Below are 27846 nucleotides of genomic sequence, written 5' to 3'. Positions count from 1 at the left end.
CCCTGGTAAAACCATCTCCCCCACCCTCACATGCCTGCCGCCTTGGTGCTGCCGACCGTCTGGACCTTGCAGATGTTAGCCCTTCCGCATACAACTCCTCCTCCTCTACTTCCTCCACCTCCTCTTGTGCCACCACCTGACTCCGAATTCTGTTTAACATGTGCTCCAGCATGTAAATCACCGGAATTGTCATGCTGATAATGGCATCGTCAGCACTAAACATCTTCGTCGCCATTTCAAAACTGTGCAGAAGGGTGCATAGGTCCCTGATCTGAGACCACTCCTCCAGTGTGATTTGCCCCACCTCTGGATCTCGTTGGCCCAGGCTATACGTCAGAACGTATTGCACCAGGGCTTGTCGGTGCTGCCACAGTCGCTGCAACATGTGCAGAGTTGAATTCCACCGGGTAGGCACATCGCATTTTAGCCGGTGAAGTGGCAGGCCCAACGACTTCTGTAGAGATGTAAGTCGCTGAGCTGCGGGATGCGAACGGCGGAAGTGAGCACACAGCGACCGTGCCCTCTGCAGAAGGCCATCTAGTCTGGGATAGTGGGCTAAAAATTGCTGGACAACCAGGTTCAACACGTGAGCCATACAAGGCACGTGTGTGACATTGCTCCGGCGAAGGGCCGCACCCAGGTTTGCAGCATTGTCGCACACGGCCTTCCCTGGTTTCAGGTCCAGTGGAGACAACCATTCATGAAATTGGTTCTCCAGAGCTGACCACAACTCCTCAGCTGTGTGACTCACATTTCCCAGACATTTCAAAGTAAAAACCGCCTGATGACGTTGAGCCCTACTGCCAGCATAGTAAGGAGGTGTGCAGGATCCCTTCTGCGCAGTTAGAAAGCTTGTGGCATGACCAGACAGGCTTTGGGTGCAGGTGGAAGACCGAGAGGAGGTTGAGGAGGCAGAAGCAGTGGAGGAACTTTGACATAAAGAGGATTGACGCACAACTCGTGGGGACGGCAAGACTTGGACAGCAGCCCCTTGTCCTGCTGTCACCATAGTTACCCAGTGCCCAGTCAGCGACATGTAACGCCCCTGTCCATGCCTACTCGTCCAAGTGTCTGTGGTGAAATGCACCCTGTCACCCTGTCACACACAGAGTTTCTCAAAGAAGCGGTGATGTTGTGTGTGACATGCTGGTGGAGCGCAGGCACACCTTTCTTTGAGAAGTAGTGCCGACTGGGCATCTGGTACTGGGGCACTGCGACGGACATAAGGTCTCGAAAATCCTCTGTGTCCACCAGGCGGAAAGGCAGCATTTCTGTAGCCAAGAGCTTGCAGATGGTGAAATTCAACCTCTTAGCTTTCTCATGGCTAGGAGGAAATGGTCTTTTACTTGTCCACATCTGAGGGACCGAGGGCTGGCTATTGTGCTTAGACGGAGTTGATAAGGTCTGTGAGGAAGATGCAGGCGGACATGTTAGGTTGCCTTGATCCAATGGTGGTGCTATCGATGTCGGACAGCGCTCAACACCAGCTGGTGTTACCACCTCCAAAGAAAATGATGACCTGCCAATCACGCTGGCTCTTGCGGGTAAAGAGGTGGCAGGTCTGCGCCCCAAAACAGGTGTGACTGCTGTCCCCCCAGTCACAGAGGATGAAGAGGCCGCGGATGCACAAGATATGGCAGACGGTGATTGGCCCGGCCCGGCCGGCTAGGCCGCATTGTAGCACACTGAGCTTCCCACTGCAACTTATGCTTCATGTCCATGTGCCGGTTCATGCATGAAGTACTCAAACTATGTATTTTTTGGCCTCTACTTAGCTTTTGCTGACAAATGTTACAGATAACACGAGTTGGGTCATCTTTATCGATCTGAAAAAATGCCCAGGCTATGCAAGGCTTAGCACCCATGCGACCTGAAGAGCCACCACGACTTGTGGTGAGAGGCAGAGTTGTGTTTGAGGATGCAGTTGTTGACGTGCTTCCAGTACTACGTCTCTGTCCAGGAAGGCGCAACCTGACCTCGTCGTCACTAGCATCTTCCTCCACCTCCTCTGCTGACCTCATCTCTTGGCTGACTGTGGGTTGACAGTAAGTGGGATCTCCAACCTCATCATCATCACCCTGTGCGTTATCACACCCGTCGTCCTCAGAGCCAACCTGTTCCTGCCCTGACAAAAAACTAAAGTTGTCGCTCCAATCAGGTATTTGAGTCTCATCATCGTCTTCCTCATTGTCTCCACCAACAGGAGTTACAGTTTGGGAATGAGGGTCTACATTATGGTCAGAACCTTCTGCGTCTGGTCCTGGATCCGACTCATGAAGATTCTGGGCATCAGTGCAGATCATTTCCTCGTCTGGATTCACAGAAGCGCTGGAGTCGACCTCTGATTCCCAGGCTATAGTATGAGTAAACAGCTCTGCAGACTCAACCATCTGTTCTACCTCATACTCAGACGGGCAGCTGGAGATTTGGGAGCTGTGAGGAAGCAAGTGCGATTGGGGTGACACCTTTGAGGACTGGAGTATTTGTGATGTTGAAGTTGATGTGGAGGAGAGCCCACTTAAAGGAGCACTTGATATCCGTTGAAGCACCTGCTGTTTTTGTGCCTCATCTGCAATTTGTAGCGATTGGCGTGGCCGTAAGAAAGGGATCTTATCACATTGTCCGCTAAAAGAAGTAGACATTTTAGTTTGGCTGGAAGATGGTCTTTCTTCTGCAGATGTTACTGTTGCTTTAACACCTACCCCACGGACACAACCTTTTTTCCCCTTCCCAACACGCCTATTCCCCTTTCCACCAGCAGCAGGCCTTTTTCCACTCATTTTGGTGGTTAACTAATTCACAACTCTGGAGTTGTTTGCACAAAAAAACAATGGATGGGAACCGAGCAGAGCTGAGTGGCCAAACTGTGGTATTAGGCCCAAACTAATCTGGGTTAGATGGAGAAAAAAATTATATTCGATTTGCAACCTGATGGAGGTCAGTATAGATGGACTAATAGAACAAGTCCCACACACAGCTAGAAGCCCAAATATTTTTTCAGAGGTAGATGCAGAAAAAAAATATATTCAGTTTGCAACCTGATGGAGGTCAGTATAGATGGACTAATAGAGAAAGTCCCACACACTGCTAGAAGGCCAAATATTTTTTCAGAGCTAGATGCAGACAAAAAATTATTTTGAATTTGCAACCTGATGGAGGTCAGTATAGGTGGACTAATAGAACAAGTCCCACACACTGCTAGATGGCCAAATATTTTTTCAGAGCTAGATGCAGAAAAAAATTATATTCAGTTTGCAACCTGATGGAGGTCAGTATAGATGGACTAATAGAACAAGTCCCACACACAGCTAGAAGCCCAAATATTTTTTCTAGGTAGATGCAGAAAAAAATTATATTCAGTTTGCAACCTGATGGAGGTCTGTATAGATGGATTAATAGAACAAGTCCCACACACACCTATAAGCCCAATATTTTTTCAGAGGTAGATGCAGAAAAAAAATTATTTTTAATTTGCAACCTGATGGAGGTCAGTATAGATGGACTAATAGAGAAAGTCCCACACACTGCTAGAAGGCCAAATATTTTTTCAGAGCTAGATGCAGATAAAAATTATTTTTGATTTGCAACCTGATGGAGGTCAGTATAGATGGACTAATAGAGAAAGTCCCACAAACTACTAGAAGGCCAAATATTTTTTCAGAGATAGATGCAGAAAAAAATTATATTCAGTTTGCAACCTGATGGAGGTCTGTATAGATGGATTAATAGAACAAGTCCCACACACAGCTAGAAGCCCAAATATTTTTTCAGAGGTAGATGCAGATAAAAATTATTTTTAATTTGCAACCTGATGGAGGTCAGTATAGATGGACTAATAGAGAAAGTCCCACACACTGCTAGAAGGCCAAATATTTTTTCAGATCTAGATGCAGATAAAAATTATTTTTAATTTGCAACCTGATGGAGGTCAGTATAGATGGACTAATAGAGAAAGTCCCACACACTGCTAGAAGGCCTACTATTTTTTCAGAGCTAGATGCAGAAAAAAATTATATTCAGTTTGCAACCTGATGGAGGTCTGTATAGATGGATTAATAGAACAAGTCCCACACACAGCTAGAAGCCCAATATTTTTTCAGAGGTAGATGCAGAAAAAAAATATATTCAGTTTGCAACCTGATGGAGGTCTGTATAGATGGATTAATAGAACAAGTCCCACACACAGCTAGAAGCCCAATATTTTTTCAGAGGTAGATGCAGAAAAAAAATATATTCATTTTGCAACCTGATGGAGGTCAGTATAGGTGGACTAATAGAGAAAGTCCCACACACTGCTAGAAGGCCAAATATTTTTTCAGAGCTAGATGCAGAAAAAAATTAGATTCAGTTTGCAACCTGATGGAGGTCAGTATAGATGGACTAATAGAACAAGTCCCACACACAGCTAGAAGCCCAAATATTTTTTCAGAGGTAGATGCAGATAAAAATTATTTTTAATTTGCAACCTGATGGAGGTCAGTATAGATAGACTAATAGAGAAAGTCCCACACACTGCTAGAAGGCCAAATATTTTTTTCAGATCTAGATGCACATAAAAATTATTTTTAATTTGCAACCTGATGGAGGTCAGTATAGATGGACTAATAGAGAAAGTCCCACACACTACTAGAAGGCCAAATATTTTTTCAGAGCTAGATGCAGAAAAAAATTATATTCAGTTTGCAACCTGATGGAGGTCAGTATAGATGGACTAATAGAACAAGTCCCACACACAGCTAGAAGCCCAAATATTTTTTCAGAGGTAGATGCAGATAAAAATTATTTTTAATTTGCAACCTGATGGAGGTCAGTATAGATGGACTAATAGAGAAAGTCCCACACACTGCTAGAAGGCCAAATATTTTTTCAGAGCTAGATGCAGATAAAAATTATTTTTAATTTGCAACCTGATGGAGGTCAGTATAGATTGACTAATAGAGAAAGTCCCACACACTGCTTGAAGGCCAACTATTTTTTCAGAGCTAGATGCAGAAAAAAATTATATTCAGTTTGCAACCTGATGGAGGTCTGTATAGATTCGATTAATAGAACAAGTCCCACACACAGCTAGAAGCCCAATATTTTTTCAGAGGTAGATGCAGAAAAAAAATATATTCAGTTTGCAACCTGATGGAGGTCTGTATAGATGGATTAATAGAACAAGTCCCACACACAGCTAGAAGCCCAATATTTTTTCAGAGGTAGATGCAGAAAAAAAACATATTCAGTTTGCAACCTGATGGAGGTCAGTATAGATGGACTAATAGAGAAAGTCCCACACACTGCTAGAAGGCCAAATATTTTTTCAGAGCTAGATGCAGAAAAAAATTATATTCAGTTTGCAACCTGATGGAGGTCAGTATAGATGGACTAATAGAACAAGTCCCACACACAGCTAGAAGCCCAAATATTTTTTCAGAGGTAGATGCAGATAAAAATTATTTTTAATTTGCAACCTGATGGAGGTCAGTATAGATGGACTAATAGAGAAAGTCCCACACACTGCTAGAAGGCCAAATATTTTTTCAGATCTAGATGCAGATAAAAATTATTTTTAATTTGCAACCTGATGGAGGTCAGTATAGATGGACTAATAGAGAAAGTCCCACACACTGCTAGAAGGCCTACTATTTTTTCAGAGCTAGATGCAGAAAAAAATTATATTCAGTTTGCAACCTGATGGAGGTCTGTATAGATGGATTAATAGAACAAGTCCCACACACAGCTAGAAGCCCAATATTTTTTCAGAGGTAGATGCAGAAAAAAAATATATTCAGTTTGCAACCTGATGGAGGTCTGTATAGATGGATTAATAGAACAAGTCCCACACACAGCTAGAAGCCCAATATTTTTTCAGAGGTAGATGCAGAAAAAAAATATATTCATGTTGCAACCTGATGGAGGTCAGTATAGATGGACTAATAGAGAAAGTCCCACACACTGCTAGAAGGCCAAATATTTTTTCAGAGCTAGATGCAGAAAAAAATTAGATTCAGTTTGCAACCTGATGGAGGTCAGTATAGATGGACTAATAGAACAAGTCCCACACACAGCTAGAAGCCCAAATATTTTTTCAGAGGTAGATGCAGATAAAAATTATTTTTAATTTGCAACCTGATGGAGGTCAGTATAGATAGACTAATAGAGAAAGTCCCACACACTGCTAGAAGGCCAAATATTTTTTTCAGATCTAGATGCACATAAAAATTATTTTTAATTTGCAACCTGATGGAGGTCAGTATAGATGGACTAATAGAGAAAGTCCCACACACTACTAGAAGGCCAAATATTTTTTCAGAGCTAGATGCAGAAAAAAATTATATTCAGTTTGCAACCTGATGGAGGTCAGTATAGATGGACTAATAGAACAAGTCCCACACACAGCTAGAAGCCCAAATATTTTTTCAGAGGTAGATGCAGATAAAAATTATTTTTAATTTGCAACCTGATGGAGGTCAGTATAGATGGACTAATAGAGAAAGTCCCACACACTGCTAGAAGGCCAAATATTTTTTCAGAGCTAGATGCAGATAAAAATTATTTTTAATTTGCAACCTGATGGAGGTCAGTATAGATTGACTAATAGAGAAAGTCCCACACACTGCTTGAAGGCCAACTATTTTTTCAGAGCTAGATGCAGAAAAAAATTATATTCAGTTTGCAACCTGATGGAGGTCTGTATAGATTCGATTAATAGAACAAGTCCCACACACAGCTAGAAGCCCAATATTTTTTCAGAGGTAGATGCAGAAAAAAAATATATTCAGTTTGCAACCTGATGGAGGTCTGTATAGATGGATTAATAGAACAAGTCCCACACACAGCTAGAAGCCCAATATTTTTTCAGAGGTAGATGCAGAAAAAAAACATATTCAGTTTGCAACCTGATGGAGGTCAGTATAGATGGACTAATAGAGAAAGTCCCACACACTGCTAGAAGGCCAAATATTTTTTCAGAGCTAGATGCAGAAAAAAATTATATTCAGTTTGCAACCTGATGGAGGTCAGTATAGATGGACTAATAGAACAAGTCCCACACACAGCTAGAAGCCCAAATATTTTTTCAGAGGTAGATGCAGATAAAAATTATTTTTAATTTGCAACCTGATGGAGGTCAGTATAGATGGACTAATAGAGAAAGTCCCACACAGTGCTAGAAGGCCAAATATTTTTTCAGATCTAGATGCAGATAAAAATTATTTTTAATTTGCAACCTGATGGAGGTCAGTATAGATGGACTAATAGAGAAAGTCCCACACACTGCTAGAAGGCCAAATATTTTTTCAGAGCTAGATGCAGAAAAAAATTATATTCAGTTTGCAACCTGATGGAGGTCAGTATAGATGGACTAATAGAACAAGTCCCACACACTGCTAGAAGCCCAAATATTTTTTCAGAGCTAGATGCAGAAAAAAATTATATTCAATTTGCAACCTGATTTAGGTCAGTATAGATGGACTAATAGAATGATGCTATGCCCAAAAGATTTTACTTCACTAGGTGCAGTAAAAAAATTGGTATTCTATACACAGGTGGTATATCTTGCAACACAGATAGGCTACTCCACTGACTAACACACTCTGCAATAGGCCAAAAAGGATTAGCTTTGCTAGATTCAGCCAAATGCTGTGAAAAAAACTTGCACAGCACTGGCACAGACCTGCCTGGCAAAAACTGATAGGAACTGATGTAACCTAGTCCTGAAAAGGACTCCAATTACAATTAGTCTTTACTCCCACAATCTATCTATTTAAGAGCACAGACCTGCCTGATAAAAGTCGTAGGAAATGCTGTAACCTAGTCCTTAAAAGGACTGCAATCACAACTATTCCATACTCCCAAGCTATCTGTAGATTTGTGCGAAAATTGGCTTGAAATTAACAAGGTATAGCGCACACAGCAACAGCGGTGCCGTCTAACACGCAGCTGCAGCAGTGAGAAAATGGTGGCGACGGGGAAAATGGCTTGGTCTTATAGGGCAAGGACATGTGACATACACTGCCAATGACACATGCCCTTGCTTGTGTGAAAAACAGCAGTTCGCTCCGTGTGTGCGCTGCTGATAGGCTGACAGACTGCACCTCCCCACTGCAAATGCGGGAAAGAGAAAAAAAAATGGAGATCTTCATTATTCCTGCAGAGATCCATCCCCTGCCCCAAAGGAGAAGTCCTCCGAGGCCTCCGACGCTGGCCCACAAGCTGCCACCTTCCTCGGAATTTAGGGAATTCACCTTACCCCAGAGGAGGCCGAGTTCCTCCTCCGAGAAACCAAGAACCTGACCCGGAGGGTCGAAGAGGCCCAACAACTGGCCACCGTGGAGTGGAGAGAGGTGGTGCTACAGAGGATCCAGGCCCGCCACCAGAGCTCGTCATGTCGGTCTACGGAGGCCGCAGCCCAGGCGCAGGAAGCCCAGGAGGCCGTGGGCAACCCAGGAGCGGGTAAGGCGGAAACCCCTAGCCCGAGCGTGGAACGCACGGAAGGCCTCCTTGATCTCTATTCGGCACCCCTGTCCCCGGGCGCTATCGTATGGAAGCAGCTATTGGCTCCGGAGGCCCAGGCCCAAATCACCGCCGTCACCGGAGGCCTGCTATGCCTCCCGGCTCCTGACTCAGATAGTCCTGCTTTTCTTGGGGTGTCCATCTGCCCCAACCCGGCCTGGTCCGCACCAATTGGGGACCCGCAGCCACCCCTACTGACGCCGCTGCCCGCGCCTCCAGTAACCTGCCCGGTGGCGGAGGAGTTTGCCTGGGATAACCAGGGGGGCGACCTGATGGGCTTCCCCCGGGAGACCCGGGCTGAAGCGCGGAGAAGGGAGGAGTTCTGTCGGAATGAACTCCGCCAGCTTGACAGGGAGCGTCGCCAGAGGGAGGTCCGCTGCGAGTGCCTGGAGGTGCGCACCAAGGCCGCAAAGTCGCGAGCCCGCCAGGCAGAGGCCACCTGTCCAAGCCCCCAGGAGGAAGGCCTGACTGTGCGCTTCCACCAGGAGGCCGGATGGGGCTTCATTCGCAGCCCACAGTTCCACTGAGACGTCTTTGCTAACCGGCGGGACGTCGAGCCGCGGCTGGAGCAGGGCAACCCTGATCGGAACCTCTACCCGGGTGACCTGGTGTCCTACACCCGCCACCACGGGGAGCGTGGGTGGTACGCCCTGGACGTCCACAGGGTGTTTAAAGAGGATGCCCCCACGCATCTGCCAACAGAGGATCGGTCAGGCTCTGTAGGCAAAAATGAGCCTTTTCCCCGGTGGGGATACTTTGACTAAGCGACCCAGGAGGCTAAACCTCCATGTAAGCAGTTAACTTTTATTTGTTTCTTTGTTTTCACTCGGATTTCTGTTGAGAGAGACATGTGTCCCTGCGGACACTAGCGGTAGACAGACTCATTTTTGTATATAGTTTTGCACCTATTTAGGTGCTCCCTATTGGTTTTATGCGAAAACCCACTTTTACTACTACCTCAGACCTCAGAAGTAAAACCTGTCTGGAGTGGCTCTCCTGGAAGTCCAACTCAGGATCTCCATGCCCTGTAGCCACCCCAGGGCCTACTTTGGGGGTTTGGGACAGGTCCCTCATGCTGCCAAACTGACACTTTTCTACAATTTTCTACTGATCTGTCTACATGCATAATGTCTCTTTGATGTTTTTCTATATTTATACTATATATATCTTGCAATGTTAAAGTGTCCTTACCTCCCATAAAGGGAAGATTGTTATTGTTATACAAAAAAAAAATAAAAAAAAATTTGAATGTCTGTACCAACTCTTTACTCAATTGCAGCCTGCGGACGTGCTGTGTTTCACCAGGGGGGAATGTGGCGCCCCTGAGGATTCAGTCGCCACAGGGGTACTGCACCTCAGCTCGAGGTGTGGTATCTCCTCTTCCAGGTAAGGATGGAGCATTTCTCAGGACCCTACTTCATCACTCAACACTACACCACTCCTGTCCTGTAGGGGGCCTAAATGCACCAGGGTGATGCCCTGGCCCGGAATAGAGAAGATGGGGGAAACCAAAGATAGGGGGAACCATGTAGTGGGTGAGAGTGGAGGACACACTTTTAGGAAACACTTATTGATTCATATTTAATCTACGGCCATCTTAAGTTCAAGGTCCTTTGATTGTGATCTTCATCGGTGATTGTGGTCTCCGTCTCTGATCGTGGTTACCCACCAGATTTCAACCTAAGGCCGCATCTGACTGAAGATACACGGTCCTCGTTCTCTGGCCTTGAAACGGGGAGCGGGTCAGAGTTAACCACTGCCTCTACCCAGTCAAGGTCCTTACCTAAGAAGGCCTGGAGGGGAGCAGAGGAGATAGGCTCCACAGGCAAAAGGATCCCAGGGGGGATACGGACGGAGCGGCATACACTACCTGTATACCTCACTCTGGCCTAGTCAGAGGGATTCCTGCTGCAAGAGGGGTGACCGGCCCCCGATATCTGACTTTGTTACTTCACGTCTCAGTCGGAAAAGCCCGGAGGCTTAGTGGATCCCAGGGGGATATGGACGGAGCGGCCTACGCCACCTGTATCTCTCACACTGCGTTCACCCAGTGGGACCCAGCCTTAGACTATGTTCGCACCACGCATACAGTCAGGAGAAGACTTAGCGAGAGAACTTACCAAGGAGAGGAACACACACCAGAGGGGTCTCGACAGGTGCTCCTGATCTACCTGGAAAGAGCTGAACCCCATTCCTGGTGGCCGCAGTACGCCGTGAGTAGCAGAGGGAAGCTTTGTGGCTAAAGTTCATCTGAATGTGAGTAAAAACCCTGGATGACTTCGCACCCCGCTTCAGCCTGTTATTTCCCGCGCGGCACTGCACCCACCATCACCAAACACTGCCCTGGGGCCTGCTCCGCCTGTGGGGAGCCATCCCATCCTAGCTGCCCATATCACCAGCCTCAGTGGACTGTAGCAGCGCTGGTGGCCCTCATCAGACACCACAGGTGGCGTAGTCGAAATACCACTCATCCTAAAAGAAGCCCATTATTTTTATGTGACAGCCCTGGGCACGGAACGGGTCTAGGCCACGAGTGCATCCCCTCACCATCAGCAAGAGGCCCGGCTCCGTGTACCCCATTTCCCAGGGAGGGCTAGTGCATCACACCTGCATGTCATTTCTCACAGGAAGTCCTCTAATGCAGCTTGTTGCAGAAGCAATGGCAGCCTGTCCAACATCAACTCACCCTTGTCGGTGGTTCTTTGACACACACACATCTTTCTTTGCGCATTTAATTTCTTGAATACAGAGTTGGACAATGGCCTGATCTGTAATGCGGTTTGAGAAATAACATGCATAAGCATGGCCGATCCACATTAAAAAAGCAGCCATAGAATGCCTGGGAACCTTCCCCAACACTTTTCTTAGCCAGGGCTGCTTTTCGGCAGGGTTGGAAGGGCCCACCAGAGAACCGGCGACTCCTCCGGCGGGCCCTGGCTTCTCCTTCAGGAGAGTTCATAGTGCCGAGGTGAGGCCATGATGATGATAGAGGCCACCATCTGCTTAGTTTTCTGTTACTTGGAATGCGAGTGCAAGTATGCAGCCAGCCACCCACCCACCCACAGGCCGCAACACTAAACTGCCAGATTTCTGGGCAGCTTTTTGCACTTGAAATATGGCCTTTTAAACTCGTAAAGGCGGAAGCTTTTCACAACCTCATGCCGGCGGCGGCCGGGTGTCCATACTCGGTCACCAGCCACCACTATATTTCCCGGTATCGCCTCCGCCTTCCACAAGCACGGGTCCCACAACATTACCCGTGCCCTCCCCAGTGCACTTACTGAGAACGACCACCTAACCACAAACACGTGGACGGGTGAATGGGGCCAGGGACGGTACGGAGCCAGTCCACAACTTTTTTTGCTGACAGTTGTATTTAGCTCGGTGAAAGGACTGGCATAGAGGGAAACCCTATCTACCCTGCATGTCATTTCTCACAGGAAGTCCTGTAATGCAGCTTGTTGCAGAAGAAATGGCAGCCTGTCCAACATCAACTCACCCTTGTCGGTGGTGCTTTGACACATACATCTTTCTTTGCGCATTTAATTTCTTGAATACAGAGTTGGACAATGGCCTGATCTGTAATGCGGTTTGAGAAATAACATGCATAAGCATGGCCGATCCACATTAAAAAAGCAGCCATAGAGTGTCCGGGAACCTTCCCCCACACTTTTCTTAGCCAGGGCTGCTTTTCGGCAGGGTTGGACGGGCCCACCAGAGAACCGGAGACTCCTCCAGCGGGCCCTGGCTTCTCCTTCAGGAGAGTTCATAGTGGCGAGGTGAGGCCATGATGATGATAGAGGCCACCATCTGCTTAGTTTTCTGTTACTTGGAATTCAAGTGCAAGTATGCAGCCAGCCACCCACCCACCCACAGGCCGCAACACTAAACTGCCAGATTTCTGGGCAGCTTTTTGTACATGAAATATGGCCTCTTAAGCTCGTGGAGTCGGAAGTTTTCACAACCTCATGGCGGTGGCGGCCGGGTGTCCATGCTCGGTCCCCAGCCGCCACTATATTTCCCGGTATCGCCTCTGCCTTCCACAAGCACGGGTCCCACAACATTACCCGTGCCTTCCCCAGTGCACTTACTGGGAAGGACCGCCTAACCACAAACAAGTGGACAGGTAAATGTGGCCAGGGACGGTACGGAGCCAGTCCACAACTTTTTTTACTGACAGTTGTATTTAGCTCGGTGAAAGGACTGGCATAGAGGGAAACCCTATCTACCCTGCATGTCATTTCTCACAGGAAGTCCTGTAATGCAGCTTGTTGCAGAAGCAATGGCAGCCTGTCCAACATCAACTCGCCCTTGTCGGTGGTGCTTTGACACACACACATCTTTCTTTGCGCATATAATTTCTTGAATACAGAGTTAGACAATGGCCTGATCTGTAATGCGGTTTGAGAAATAACATGCATAAGCCAGGCCGATCCACATTAAAAAAGCAGCCATAGAGTGTCCGGGAACCTTCCCCAACACTTTTCTTAGCCAGGGCTGCTTTTCGGCAGGGTTGGACGGGCCCACCAGAGAATCGGAGACATCTTCCGGTGGGCCCTGGCTTCTCCTTCAGGAGAGTTCATAGTGCCAAGGTGAGGCCATGATGATGATAGAGGCCACCATCTGCTTAGTTTTCTGTTACTTGGAATGCAAGTGCAAGAATGCAGCCAGCCACTCACCCACCCACAGGCCGCAACACTAAACTGCCAGATTTCTGGGCAGCTTTTTGCACTTGAAATTTGGCCTTTTAAGCTCGTGGAGGCGGAAGCTTTTCACAACCTCATGCCGGCGGCGGCCGGGTGTCCATACTCGGTCCCCAGCCGCCACTTTATTTCCCGGTATCGCCTCCGCCTTCCACAAGCACGGGTCCCACAACATTACCCGTACCCTCCCCAGTGCACTCACTGGGAAGGACTGCCTAACCACAAACACATGGACAGGTGAATGTGGCCAGGGACGGTACGGAGAGAGTCCTCAACTTTTTTTGCTGACAGTTGTATTTAGCTCGGTGAAAGGACTGGCATAGAGGAAAACCCTATCTATCCTGCATGTCGTTTCTCACAGGAAGTCCTGTAAAGCTGCTTTCACTTGAATTGTGGTCTTTTAGTCTCGTGGAGGCGGAAGCTTTTCAAAACCACATGCCTCATGCCTCGTGTCCATACTCGGTCCCCAGCCGTCACTATTTCTCCCGATGTTGTCTCCGTCTTCTACAAGCGCGTGTCCCTGAACATTACTGCTGGTACTTTTCTGTGGGAATTTGCTTGCCTCCTACCTGCCTGGAATATTTCCAGCAAACTATGGTACGACGCCATGGTATTAGCAGTGCCCCCAGTACCAGTAGCGAAGTCATCCCCAGTTTCCTTCTCAGGAATTTTATTTGGTAGACTGAGTGGCTGCCCAAATACATTTTCTCACAAAGGAGCTAAAGATAGTGTGGCAGTAGGTGCAAGTTTCTCCAGCCTGTTAGATATTAGTGGGTGAATTGCAGCACATTGGATCAGTGGTTAGCACTGAAGACTTGCAGCGCTGGGATCCTGGGTTCAAATCCCAGCAAGGACAACATCTACAAGGACTTTATATGTTCTCCCCGTGTTTGCGTGTGTTTCCTCCTCAGTAAAAAAGCAGCCATAGAGTGTCCGGGAACCTTTCCACACACTTTTCTTAGCCAGGACTGCTTCTTGGCAGGGTTGGATGGTCCCACCAGAGAATCCTCTGGTCTGGCTTGGCTTCTACCTCAGGAGAGTTCATGATAGCTAGAGATGAGCGTTGTTCTACTCGAACTGTTCGCCAATCTCAAATTCGAGCTGTTTTGGGCGGTGTTCGAGCCGTTCGGCGAACACGAACAATTTGAGAAAAATTCGGCTGTTCGAGGTAATGTTCGATAACTGTTCGTGCACCAAAATCATAACTGGATTTTTTCTCAGTAATGATGAAAATTAATGTTAATACGCAGTTTGAGTGTACAGCGGGGTGGGGGGAGGGGCAGGGGATGGATCTCTGCAGGAACAATGAAGATCTCCATTTTTTTTTCTCTTTCCCGTATTTGCAGTGGGGAGGTGCAATCTGTCAGCCTATCAGCAGCGCACACACGGAGCGAAGTGCTTTTTTTCACACAAGCAAGGGCATGTGTCATTGGCAGTGTATGTCACATGTCCTTGCCCTATAAGACCAAGCCATTTTCCCCGTCGCCACCATTTTCTCACTGCTGCAGCTGCGTGTTAGACGGCACCGCTGTTGCTGTGTGCGCTATACCTTGTTAATTTCAAGCCAATTTTCCCACAAATATACAGATAGCTTGGGAGTAGGGAATAGTTGTGATTGCAGTCCTTTTAAGGACTAGGTTACAGCATTTCCTACGACTTTTATCAGGGAGGTCTGTGCTCTTAAATAGATAGGTTGTGGGAGTAAAGACTAATTGTAATTGGAGTCCTTTTCAGGACTAGGTTACATGAGTTCCTATCAGTTTTTGCCAGGCAGGTCTGTGCCAGTGCTGTGCAAGTTTTTTTCACAGCATTTGGCTGAATCTAGCAAAGCTAATCCTTTTTGGCCTATTGCAGAGTGTGTTAGTCAGTGGAGTAGCCTATCTGTGTTGCAAGATATAACACCTGTGTATAGAATACCAATTTTTTTACTGCACCTAGTGAAGTAAAATCTTTTGGGCATAGCATCATTCTATTAGTCCATCTATACTGACCTCCATCAGGTTGCAAACTGAATATAATTTTTTTCTGCATCTAGCTCTGAAAAAATATTTGGGCTTCTAGCAGTGTGTGGGACTTGGTCTATTAGTCCATCTATACTGACCTCCATCAGGTTGCAAATTAAAAATAATTTTTTTCTTCATTTAGCTCTGAAAAAATATTTGGGCTTCTAGCAGTGTGTGGGACTTGTTCTATTAGTCCTTCTATACTGACCTCCAGCAGTTTGCAAATTGAATACAATTTTTTTCTGCATCTAGCTCTGAAAAAATAGTTGGGCTTCTAGCGGTGTGTGGGACTTGGTCTATTAGTCCATCTATACTGACCTCCATCAGGTTGCAAATTAAAAATAATTTTTTTCTGCATCTAGCTCTGAAAAAATATTTGGGCTTCTAGCAGTGTGTGGGACTTGGTCTATTAGTCCATCTATACTGACCTCCATCAGGTTGCAAATTAAAAATAATTTTTTTCTGCATCTAGCTCTGAAAAAATATTTGGGCTTCTAGCAGTGTGTGGGACTTGGTCTATTAGTCCATCTATACTGACCTCCATCAGGTTGCAAATTAAAAATAATTTTTTTCTGCATCTAGCTCTGAAAAAATATTTGGGCTTCTAGCAGTGTGTGGGACTTGGTCTATTAGTCCATCTATACTGACCTCCATCAGGTTGCAAATTAAAAATAATTTTTGTTCTTCATTTAGCTCTGAAAAAATATTTGGGCTTCTAGCAGTGTGTGGGACTTGTTCTATTAGTCCTTCTATACTGACCTCCAGCAGGTTGCAAATTGAATATAATTTTTTTCTGCATCTAGCTCTGAAAAAATAGTTGGGCTTCTAGCGGTGTGTGGGACTTGGTCTATTAGTCCATCTATACTGATCTCCATCGGGTTGCAAATTAAAAATAATTTTTTTCTGCATCTAGCTCTGAAAAAATATTTGGGCTTCTAGCAGTGTGTGGGACTTGGTCTATTAGTCCATCTATACTGACCTCCATCAGGTTGCAAATTAAAAATAATTTTTTTCTGCATCTAGCTCTGAAAAAATATTTGGGCTTCTAGCGGTGTGTGGGACTTGGTCTATTAGTCCATCTATACTGACCTCCATCAGGTTGCAAATTAAAAATAATTTTTTTCTGCATCTAGCTCTGAAAAAATATTTGGGCTTCTAGCAGTGTGTGGGACTTGGTCTATTAGTCCATCTATACTAACCTCCATCAGGTTGCAAATTAAAAATATTTTTTTTCTGCATCTAGCTCTGAAAAAATATTTGGGCTTCTAGCGGTGTGTGGGACTTGGTCTATTAGTCCATCTATACTGACCTCCATCAGGTTGCAAATTAAAAATAATTTTTTTCTGCATCTAGCTCTGAAAAAATATTTGGGCTTCTAGCAGTGTGTGGGACTTGGTCTATTAGTCCATCTATACTGACCTCCATCAGGTTGCAAATTAAAAATAATTTTTTTCTGCATCTAGCTCTGAAAAAATATTTGGGCTTCTAGCGGTGTGTGGGACTTGGTCTATTAGTCCATCTATACTGACCTCCATCAGGTTGCAAATTAAAAATATTTTTTTTCTGCATCTAGCTCTGAAAAAATATTTGAGCTTCTAGCAGTGTGTGGGACTTGGTCTATTAGTCCATCTATACTGACCTCCATCAGGTTGCAAATTAAAAATAATTTTTTTCTGCATCTAGCTCTGAAAAAATATTTGGGCTTCTAGCGGTGTGTGGGACTTGGTCTATTAGTCCATCTATACTGACCTCCATCAGGTTGCAAATTAAAAATAATTTTTATCTGCATCTACAGTACCTCTGAAAAAATATTTGGGCTTCTAGCAGTGTGTGGGACTATTTGTATTAGTCCATCTATACTGACCTCCATCAGGTTGCAAATTCAAAATAATTTTTTTCTGCATCTAACCCAGCCAATAGTTTTGGCCTAATACCACAGTTTGGCCACTCAGCTCTGCTCGGTTACCATCCATTGTTTTTTTGTGCAAACAACTCCAGAGTTGTGAATTAGTTAACCACCAAAATGAGTGGAAAAAGGCCTGCTGCTGGTGGAAAGGGGAATAGGCGTGTTGGGAAGGGGAAAAAAGGTTGTGTCCGTGGGGTAGGTGTTAAAGCAACAGTAACATCTGCAGAAGAAAGACCATCTTCCAGACAAACTAAAATGTCTACTTCTTTTAGCGGACAATGTGATAAGATCCCTTTCTTACGGCCACGCCAATCGCTACAAATTCCAGATGAGGCACAAAAACAGCAGGTGCTTCAACGGATATCAAGTGCTCCTTTAAGTGGGCTCTCCTCCACATCAACTTCAACATCACAAATACTCCAGTCCTCAAAGGTGTCACCCAAATCGCACTTGCTTCCTCACAGCTCCCAAATCTCCAGCTGCCCGTCTGAGTATGAGGTAGAACAGATGGTTGAGTCTGCAGAGCTGTTTACTCATACTATAGCCTGGGAATCAGAGGTCGACTCCAGCGCTTCTGTGAATCCAGACGAGGAAATGATCTGCACTGATGCCCAGAATCTTTATGAGTCGGATCCAGGACCAGACGCAGAAGGTTCTGACCATAATGTAGACCCTCATTCCCAAACTGTAACTCCTGTTGGTGGAGACAATGAGGAAGACGATGATAAGACTCAAATACCTGATTGGAGCGACAACTTTAGTTTTTTGTCAGGGCAGGAACAGGTTGGCTCTGAGGACGACGGGTGTGATAACGCACAGGGTGATGATGATGAGGTCGGAGATCCCACTTACTGTCAACCCACAGTCAGCCAAGAGATGAGGTCAGCAGAGGAGGTGGAGGAAGATGCTAGTGACGACGAGGTCAGGTTGCGCCTTCCTGGACAGAGACGTAGTACTGGAAGCACGTCAACAACTGCATCCTCAAACACAACTCTGCATCTCACCACAAGTCGTGGTGGCTCTTCAGGTCGCATGGGTGCTAAGCCTCGCATAGCCTGGGCATTTTTTCAGATCGATAAAGATGACCCAACTCGTGTTATCTGTAACATTTGTCAGCAAAAGCTAAGTAGAGGCCAAAAAATACATAGTTTGAGTACTTCATGCATGAACCGGCACATGGACATGAAGCATAAGTTGCAGTGGGAAGCTCAGTGTGCTACAATGCGGCCTAGCCGGCCGGGCCAATCACCGTCTGCCATATCTTGTGCATCCGCGGCCTCTTCATCCTCTGTGACTGGGGGGACAGCAGTCACACCTGTTTTGGGGCGCAGACCTGCCACCTCTTTACCCGCAACAGTCAGCGTGATTGGCAGGTCATCATTTTCTTTGGAGGTGGTAACACCAGCTGGTGTTGAGCGCTGTCCGACATCGATAGCACCACCTTTGGATCAAGGCAACCTAACATGTCCGCCTGCATCTTCCTCACAGACCGGCAGTTTGCCGGGGACACCCTTATCAACCCCGTCTAAGCACAATAGCCAGCCCTCGGTCCCTCAGATGTGGACAAGTAAAAGACCATTTCCTCCTAGCCATGAGAAAGCTAAGAGGTTGAATTTCACCATCTGCAAGCTCTTGGCTACAGAAATTTCTGCCTGGTGGACACAGAGGATTTTCGAGACCTTATGTCCGTCGCAGTGCCCCAGTACCAGATGCCCAGTCGGCACTACTTCTCAAAGAAAGGTGTGCCTGCGCTCCACCAGCATGTCGCACACAACATCACCGCTTCTTTGAGAAACTCTGTGTGTGACAGGGTGCATTTCACCACAGACACTTGGACGAGTAGGCATGGACAGGGGCGTTACATGTCGCTGACTGGGCACTGGGTAACTATGGTGACAGCAGGACAAGGGGCTGCTGTCCAAGTCTTGCCGTCCCCACGAGTTGTGCGTCAATCCTCTTTATGTCAAAGTTCCTCCACTGCTTCTGCCTCCTCAACCTCATCTCGGTCTTCCACCTGCACCCAAAGCCTGTCTGGTCATGCCACAAGCTTTCTAACTGCGCAGAAGGGATCCTGCACACCTCCTTACTATGCTGGCAGTAGGGCTCAATGTCATCAGGCGGTTTTTACATTGAAATGTCTGGGAAATGTGAGTCACACAGCTGAGGAGTTGTGGTCAGCTCTGGAGAACCAATTTCATGAATGGTTGTCTCCACTGGACCTGAAACCAGGGAAGGCCGTGTGCGACAATGCTGCAAACCTGGGTGCGGCCCTTCGCCGGGGCAATGTCACACACGTGCCTTGTATGGCTCACGTGTTGAACCTGGTTGTCCAGCAATTTTTAGCCCACTATCCCAGACTAGATGGCCTTCTGCAGAGGGCACGGTCGCTGTGTGCTCACTTCCGCCGTTCGCATCCCGCAGCTCAGCGACTTACATCTCTACAGAAGTCGTTGGGCCTGCCACTTCACCGGCTAAAATGCGATGTGCTTACCCGGTGGAATTCAACTCTGCACATGTTGCAGCGACTGTGGCAGCACCGACAAGCCCTGGTGCAATACGTTCTGACGTATAGCCTGGGCCAACGAGATTCAGAGGTGGGGCAAATCACGCTGGAGGAGTGGTCTCAGATCAGGGACCTATGCACCCTTCTGCACAGTTTTGAAATGGCGACGAAGATGTTTAGTGCTGACGATGCCATTATCAGCATGACTATTCCAGTGATTTACATGCTGGAGCACATGTTAAACAGAATTCGGAGTCAGGTGGTGGCACAAGAGGAGGTGGAGGAAGTAGAGAAGGAGGAGTTGTATGCGGAAGGGCTAACATCTGCAAGCTCCAGACGGTCGGCAGCACCAAGGCGGCAGGCATGTGAGGGTGGGGGAGATGGTTTTACCAGGGCGCATGGTAGCAGCCAAACTAGTGAGGAAGGTGCAGGAGCCCAGGAAGAAGTGGAGGACGAACTGATGGAAGACTCATCAGATGAGGGAGACCTTGATCACATTTCTGTTGTGCGAGGTTGGGGGGAGAGGACAGAGGAAGGAAGCATGATTGTTACCTCGCCACCAACACAACAGGGACTTGGTGCTCCTGGATGCGCAACACACATGAGTGCCTTCTTGCTGCACTACCTGCAACATGACCCTCGAATTGTGAGAATTAGAAATAATCCTGACTACTGGGTTGCCACACTGTTAGATCCCCGGTACAAAAGTAAATTTGCAGAAATTATTCCTGCCATAGAAAGGGATGCACGCATGCAGGAGTATCAGCAGAGACTGTTGCAGAATCTTACATGTGCTTTTCCACAAAATACCAGTGGTGCACGTAGTGAATCTCACAGTTCCAACTTGCCAACCGTGGGACCGTCAAGTGTTCAGCACTCAAACCGTAACAGAACCACAGTATCTGCTGGTAACATCAATTTTGCGGAATCATTTCACCACTTTTTTAGCCCATCCTTTGCAAGGCCAAAGGAGACAAGAAGTCTGACACATAGTCAACGCCTAGAGACGATGGTACAGGAGTATCTCCAAGTAAACATTGAAGCCACGACTGTGTCACTGGACCCTTGCTCTTTTTGGGCTTCCAATCTGGATAAATGGCCGGAGCTAGCCACTTACGCCTTGGAGATCTTGTCATGCCCCGCAGCCAGCGTTCTGTCTGAACGTGTGTTCAGCGCTGCTGGTGGTGTGCTGACAGATAAGCGCACGCGGCTCTCCACTGATAATGTAGACAGACTCACGTTCATAAAGATGAACAAATCATGGATCCGAAACGACTTTTCTACCCCTGTGTCATCCTGGGGAGAGTAAAAGCTTGATGATTGGTTAAAATCACCCTACCAACCGTTTTAAGCTTTCAAATTACTAATCATGTTTATCTGTATCTTGACTGGAAAATAATTTGGGCTTTGTAGCAGTGTGCAGCACTGATCCTATTAGGCCATCTATACTAAAGCTTCACCAGATTTAAAATTAAAAATAATTTTTAGCTGCATCTAGCCCGGAAAATAATTTTGGGGCTCCGAGATGCACAAGGCACATAAGTGCCTTCTTGCTGCACTACCTGCAGCATGACCCTCATATTGTCAGAATTCGAAGTAATCATGACTACTGGGTTGCCACACTCTTAGATCCCCCAAACTTTTCGATCAACCTTTTCATTTTAATAAAGACCAAAAAAATGGTCATTTTTGAAATTATAAGCATTAGCAGGTTGTTAGAAACTGAAATCAAACAGTTTTCAACTCAAAACTTTATTCTAGGTGATGTTACATTTTCACATAGGACCCCTTGTTCGAAAGGAGCTTCTGAACTCTCTCGTCCATTGAATTTGTCAGGTTTTGGATGGTTTCTGCTTCAATTGTTTTGCATGAGGACAGAATACCCTCCCAGAGCTGTTGCTTAGATGTGAACTGCCTCCCGCCATCATAGACACTCCTTTTAATGATGCTCCAAAGGTTCTGAATGGGGTAGAGGTCAGGGGAGCATGGGGGTCACACCATAAGTTTGTCCCCTTTTATGCCCATATCAGCCAGAGATGCAGATGTTTTATGTGCAGCATGAGATGGTGCATTATCATGCAGAAAAATGATCTTGCTGTGAAATACACGGTTCTTCTTCTTGAACCATGGCAGGAAGTGCTGTTTGAAAAAATCCACATACATTATGGAGTTCATCTTTAGCGCCTTCAGGGATCCTAAAGGGGCCGACAATCTCTCTCCCCATGATTCCAGCCCAAAACATTACTCCACCTCCTCCTTGTTGGCGCTGTAGCCGTGTTTGCGTGGGGTGTCCATCAACCAGCCATCCTCCACTCCATCTGACGCGCCCCCTGGGACATATTCCTTTTTGAGGGGAATACCCGGCACCGGATCAGATGGGGGGGTTGTAGTCTCCGAGCGGCTGTGACCCGGTCCCGTGCCCAGGGCGTCAAGCTCAGTGTTATGTGGCAGTCTTTACTGATGTTATTAAAGTTCGTTGTGTCGACTACGCCACCCGTTGTGATGCGGTCACTGTGGCCGCCGCTGCAGCAGGGTCCGCTGAGGCTGATGGTGGATGCGCAGCTTGGTGGGATAACCCCCAACGGGAGGGGTATAGCCTCAGAGGGGACAGGCGCAGAGGATGGGGGTTGTGGTGGTGCGGTGCAGCCGGTAATGATGACAGACTCGGGTAGTGCAGTTAAGGGTCTTTACTTACTGCAGATGTTCCTGGTCACTCTAGCTCCAAGTGACCTCCCGAGCCGTGCTGCGTCCACCAGGTCCTGGATCCGGCCAACCCCCAAACAAGTCCGGAGCGTGGCCCTGAGCTCTCCCTCTGTCCTTACTTCAGCCGTCCCCACCAGTGATTCACCTAAGTCCAGCTCCCTCGGGCCTTCTGTTGGGCAACCTTTGGCCTTAGGTTCCCTGACCCTTCCTGTGGTGTGCCTTCAGGGTGAATGTAGTGGGTGACCGTGACAGACACTGCCCACGGTCTCCGGTCTCTGGCTGGGGAATGTCTTTGCCCCCACCAGCTTGGGTTCCGGTACCCTCTTGCTGACTCCTCACCCGGTGTTCTTATTTGGGTTCTTGGGTCCCTTCTTTGTCCCCCTCTGGGTCTTTCTTCACTCCACTCTCTCTCTCTCCAGGGCTGCTGTTTCCTGCTCTCTGCATCTGACTTGTCCTCTGCAGCTGACTGACTGACCCTGATTCTAAGTTGGTGCCCTCCTTATATATCCCTCTATGTGTGAGCTCAGGTGACCAGCACCCAATGAGCTCCTACCACTACCCAGACTGCTCCCCCTATCTGCCCCTACACTACATGGGATGTTCCTCCCCCCTCCCACTCCAGCCAGGAACAGGCTCGGTCGCACCTGCACATTTCTAAGTGGGAGTGCCGTCGGCCTGCTCCTCTGGAATGGGATGTATGTAGTGCATGCAGTCTATCTGAGCTCAGTTCCACACTCCATCCTTACCCGGGAGTGGAATATCACACCTCTGGGTTGAGGTGCAATACTCCTGTAGCAGCCGAATCCTCAGGGTGCTACACATCCATCTGGACCATCGAGCGCTGCACGGCACTCATCCGTGAACAAAACAGTTTTGAAATCAGTCTTCATGTAATGTTTGGCCCACTGGAGCCGTTTCTGCTTGTGTGAAGTGGATAGAGGAGGTCGACAGGATGGCGCATGCACAGCTGCAAACCTCTGAAGGACCCTGCATCTTGTTGTTCGGGGGACGTTGGAGGCACAAGCAGCTTCAAAAACTTGTCTGCTGCTATGACAAGGCTTTTTTGCCGCTGCTCTTTCAACCTGACGTAATTGCCTGTAGGAAAGAGTCCTCAATTTGCCCTTATCAGCACGCACACGTGTGTACTGTGAATCAGCTACATACTTCTTGATTGCCAAGACACTTCATCCTGATCATCGCACAATGTTGATTGTAGTCATGCCTTGACCTAAACACTCCACAATTTGTTGCTTCTCAGCAGCCGACACATCCTTTTTCTTTCCCATTTTGGCAGAAAATGTAGGCTGCTTAATAATGTGAGAGAGCCTTCTTAAGTAGTCTTGCCTTTCATTGGACACACCTGCCAAACTAATTAGCACAGGTGTCTGCAATTGCTTACAGTGATATAAAGAGCCCTGACACACATCACCATCAATGAGTTTAACTGACAAACAAACAAATTCTTCCCTTATCACTCCTAAACACTTTTTGTATAATAATTTGGAACGCAGTGTACATGTGCTTTTCCACAAAACACCAGTGGTTCACGTAGTGAATCTTACAGTTCTAACTTGCCAACCGTGGTCTGTATGGAGTTGTTCAATAAAGGGCCCAAAATTAAGATAACATAGATGGGAGAGGTCTCTATGAATAGGAATTCCTAAGTATTTGATACCCTGTGAGGGCCAGGCAAAGGGAAAGTTGGACTGGATGGAATCCTATATGGATTTGGGGAGGGAGACATCGAGGGCCTCAGACTTCGCTGCATTGATTTTAAAATTTTACCATGTAACAAAGTGATCTATTTCAGCCATATCAGCATGGATGGATATATGTGATTGAGTGATATATACTAGGACATCATCAGCAAATAGAGAGCACTTGTACTCGGTGCCTCCCACCTCAATCCACCTAATATTGGGGTTATGGCGAATAGATGAGAGCAGGTGCTCCGTCACTAGGATGTATAAGAGAGGGGACAGAGGACATCACTGCCTTGTCCCATTGGTGATTGTGAAAGGTGATGAAAATGTTCTGACGCACCCCCTGGGCCTTGGGACACCCGGAGCCGGACCCTTTTTGGTGGATGCTGGTGGTTGTAGTCTTCGTGGCGGCGACCCAGTTCCGTGGCTCAGGGCGGTCAAACCAGTGGCGGAACTATTTATGTGGTTTTCATGTTTAAATGTCCGACTACGCCACCCGTGGATTGCGGTCAGAGTGAACCGCCGCTACAGGGCAGACCACTGAGGCTGGTGTTGTGGGTGCAGCAGAGCGTAGCATAACTCCCCACGGGAGGAGTATAGCCTCAGGGCAGTGTATGCGGAGGATGGGGGTGATGGTGCAGGGCAGCAGCAGTAACGACACGGAGTCAGTGATGCAGTTCAGGGCCTTTACTCACAGTTCTTATTATCCAGACCACGTCTGCAGGTAACGGCTGCCCACGTCGTACTGTGCTCACCAGGTGAGGGGCTCAGACAACTCCCAGATAACTTTGGAGCACTTCACAGGACCCCCTTTGTGTGTCCTTTGTCTGGCCTTTCTTACCAACACTTCTGTCCGGCTGCCTCGGGCCTCCTCTTGGTAAACTTGGCACCAGTTTCCCTGACCCTATGTGGTGCCTTCCTAGCGGGTGTAGCGAGGGGCTGCGCCACATAAAATGTCAGAGCCTCCGGTTTCTAGCTGAGGGTCGTTTCCTGCCTCCACTAGTTCGGGGACCGGTCTCCCCCTTTGACCTGACCCCTCCACGCAGGTGGATTCGGGCGTGCGGTGGCGACTCGCCCGTCCGCACCCCTGGGATCCCTTCATTCCTCGTTCCTGGAGCCTTCTCCGCTCCTCTTCCTTCCTTCTCCCTCTTCCAGGCCTGGGCCTCTGTTACTAGGCCCGCCTCCGGAGCAGAGCTCATGCAGAGCCCCTGCTCCCTGCCACTTCTGCTCAGACTTCTCTGCACTGAACTAAGATGGTGCCCACCTTTTATACTCCCTTCTCAATGCACCCAGGAACTGCTTCCTCCCTGCTCCTGCACTACAGGGTTCCCCTTCCTCAGTGTTCCCTCCCCCCACTCCAGCCAGGGACAGGGACTGTCGTGCCCATCTCAGAGGCATATTGGTCGCCCTGCCCCACGGCAATGTGGTGTAATGCATGCAGGTGTCGGGTCCTGATCCACACTCCATCCTTACCTGAGAGTGAGATATCACACCTCTGGGTCAGGTGCAATACCTCTGTAGCAACCGAGCCCTCAGGGTGCTACAGTTCCATTTATCTTCAGCCTAGGTGACGTATTGTGATACAGGGCCGTGATTTTGGCTATAAAAGGGTCCCCTAGACCCCTACCCCAAGCTTTTTAAGAGAATCATATATGGCGTGCCAGGAGACTCTATGGAATGCTTTCTCAGCATCCAACGAGAGTATCTAATTACAAATTTTTAACTGCATCTAGCCCAGGAAATACTTTGTGCCTAGTAGCAGTGTCTGCTAGTGAGCGGATTATCCCGGCTGTTAAGCAAGCTGCACCACCTGTAGTTTAGACACTTAATTTTTTCAAAGGAAATGCTTCGGGACCATGGGATACTTAGTGAAGAGCATCAGGAGGCACCCCAAGGCATAGGGGCTGGGACTGGCAGTAGGATGCCTTGCGGTGGACAGCCGAGCTCGATCCTTATAAAAGCTTTTTAACTGCAGCAGCTTTAGTGGACGCTACTGGAGCTGGAATTACCGCGGCTGCTGGCATGAGACTTGCCCTCCAATAGATCCTTGTAAATGGATTTAAAGTGTATTCATTCAAATTAGAGAGACAATTTAAATTAAAAAGCTTAGAGCTGCCTCCACCACAGGGGGGCTCGCTCGACCCACCAGCGGACAGGCACCAGTATTGGGAGAGGGGGGCTGGCCGTCAGGGTTCACCGCGGCTCTGGCACAAACCCGGCGACACGGAGGTGGCACGGGCAGGAGCGGACTGGCCGTGTCGGCTTCTCACTTTTTGGATTTTAGAAGGGCATGACATGCCTATATCTGTGTCTCCCCCTCCTTTTACTCCTCCACCTCTTTTATTTTCGCATGACTCTATGTACTTGTCACTTTTCCATGTGTTAGTTATGTCTTCTGAGCAGTTTGTCAGCTTTTGGACACCTTTGAAGGTGTTTTCTATGTGTTTCTATGTGTTTTTGTTTGCCTGCCATTGGTTTTAACGGTGTTCGAAGGTGTTCGACGAACAGTTCGACGAACAGTTCGGCGAACACACGGGTGTTCGACGAACCGAACCGAACTCGAACACTACGGGGGTGGCTCAACACTAATGATAGCGCTAATTTTGCAGCTGCTACTGGGCTCTTGAGCGGGGGAGAAAGGTTAGCCCTCAGAATCAAATCCTCTGGTGGGCACAATGTTTTTCAATCTGAAACAGCTTCTCAGTGGGAGTTGTATTTCACCACAGCTATATTCTTTAGCTCGGTGAAAGGACTGGCATAGAGGGAAACCGTATCTACCCCGGCTGTCATTTCTCCGTCACCAGGTTCCGCCCATTGTCACCCACGACCATGCCTGGCTGTATGTTCAGTGGTGAGAGCCACAGATCAGGCAGCTTTCAACAACTCTGCAGCGCTGGGCGGTTTGTCAATTAAGCATGTTATCTTCAGCACAGCCTGTTGTCACTTGGCCAAGGCAGTGCTGCAGTGCTGCCAGCTTGTGACTGATGTGGTCATTTCGGAGATGGAGGAGGAGGTGCATGAGCTGAACAATGTGATTACATTGCTGTTAAATTGGTGACGCTGTTTTTTATACTAAAGAAAGATCCTATTGTTTTGTTTTTTTACGTTTTTTTTAAGACAAATGCATTCACCGGGAAATGTAATTTTAACATATTACAACCTTAACTGGCAATGTGGTGTGTGACACATCATCAGACACATCCTGTTTTATTTATGATGGAGGGACTCTGAAAGTCATAAAGCCTATTTTTATAGGGACATCAGACGGCCCTTACTATTCTAAAAAGGCCAGCAGTCGGCCCTAGCTATTGTTAGAGAGCCTTCAGCCGGCTATGCTTTGTTGTTCCCATTATTAACAAGTGGGTCTGACGCGCCCCCTGGGCCGTGGGGTACTCGGCAGCCGGGCCTTGTGGCTGCTTGCGGGGGATATCACGGTGGCTGGCCAGGTCCGTGACCCAGGGCGGTCAGTGAAATGGGGGATAATTATATTTATAGGGGTCTTAGAATAATTCGTGAATCCACCTGTGGATTTGGGAAGAGGTTACCAGCGCTGCGACAGTCCACTGAGGCTGATGTTAGGGGCAGCTATGATGGGACGGCTCCCCACAGGTGGAGCAGGCCTCAGGGCAGTGTAGAGGTGTAGAAAGATGGTGGAAGCAGGAGGGAGACGGCAGGACGGTCCCAGAGGAAGCACAGGCACACACACAAGGGTAAACTTCAATACCTTTACTGGTGGTGATGCAGGTACGGTCCAGGGCACTCAGGGCGAAGGGTACACTTCTGGACTCTCCCCAGTAAGCGGGTGTAAGGCCTCCTGATCTGTGTC

Source organism: Phyllobates terribilis, unplaced genomic scaffold, assembly GCF_046119375.1.
Source record: "Phyllobates terribilis strain yellow unplaced genomic scaffold, ASM4611937v1 Scaffold_2__4_contigs__length_985480577, whole genome shotgun sequence".
In the NCBI taxonomy this organism is placed as follows: Eukaryota; Metazoa; Chordata; class Amphibia; order Anura; family Dendrobatidae; genus Phyllobates; species Phyllobates terribilis.
This window is presented reverse-complemented; position numbering follows the sequence as displayed.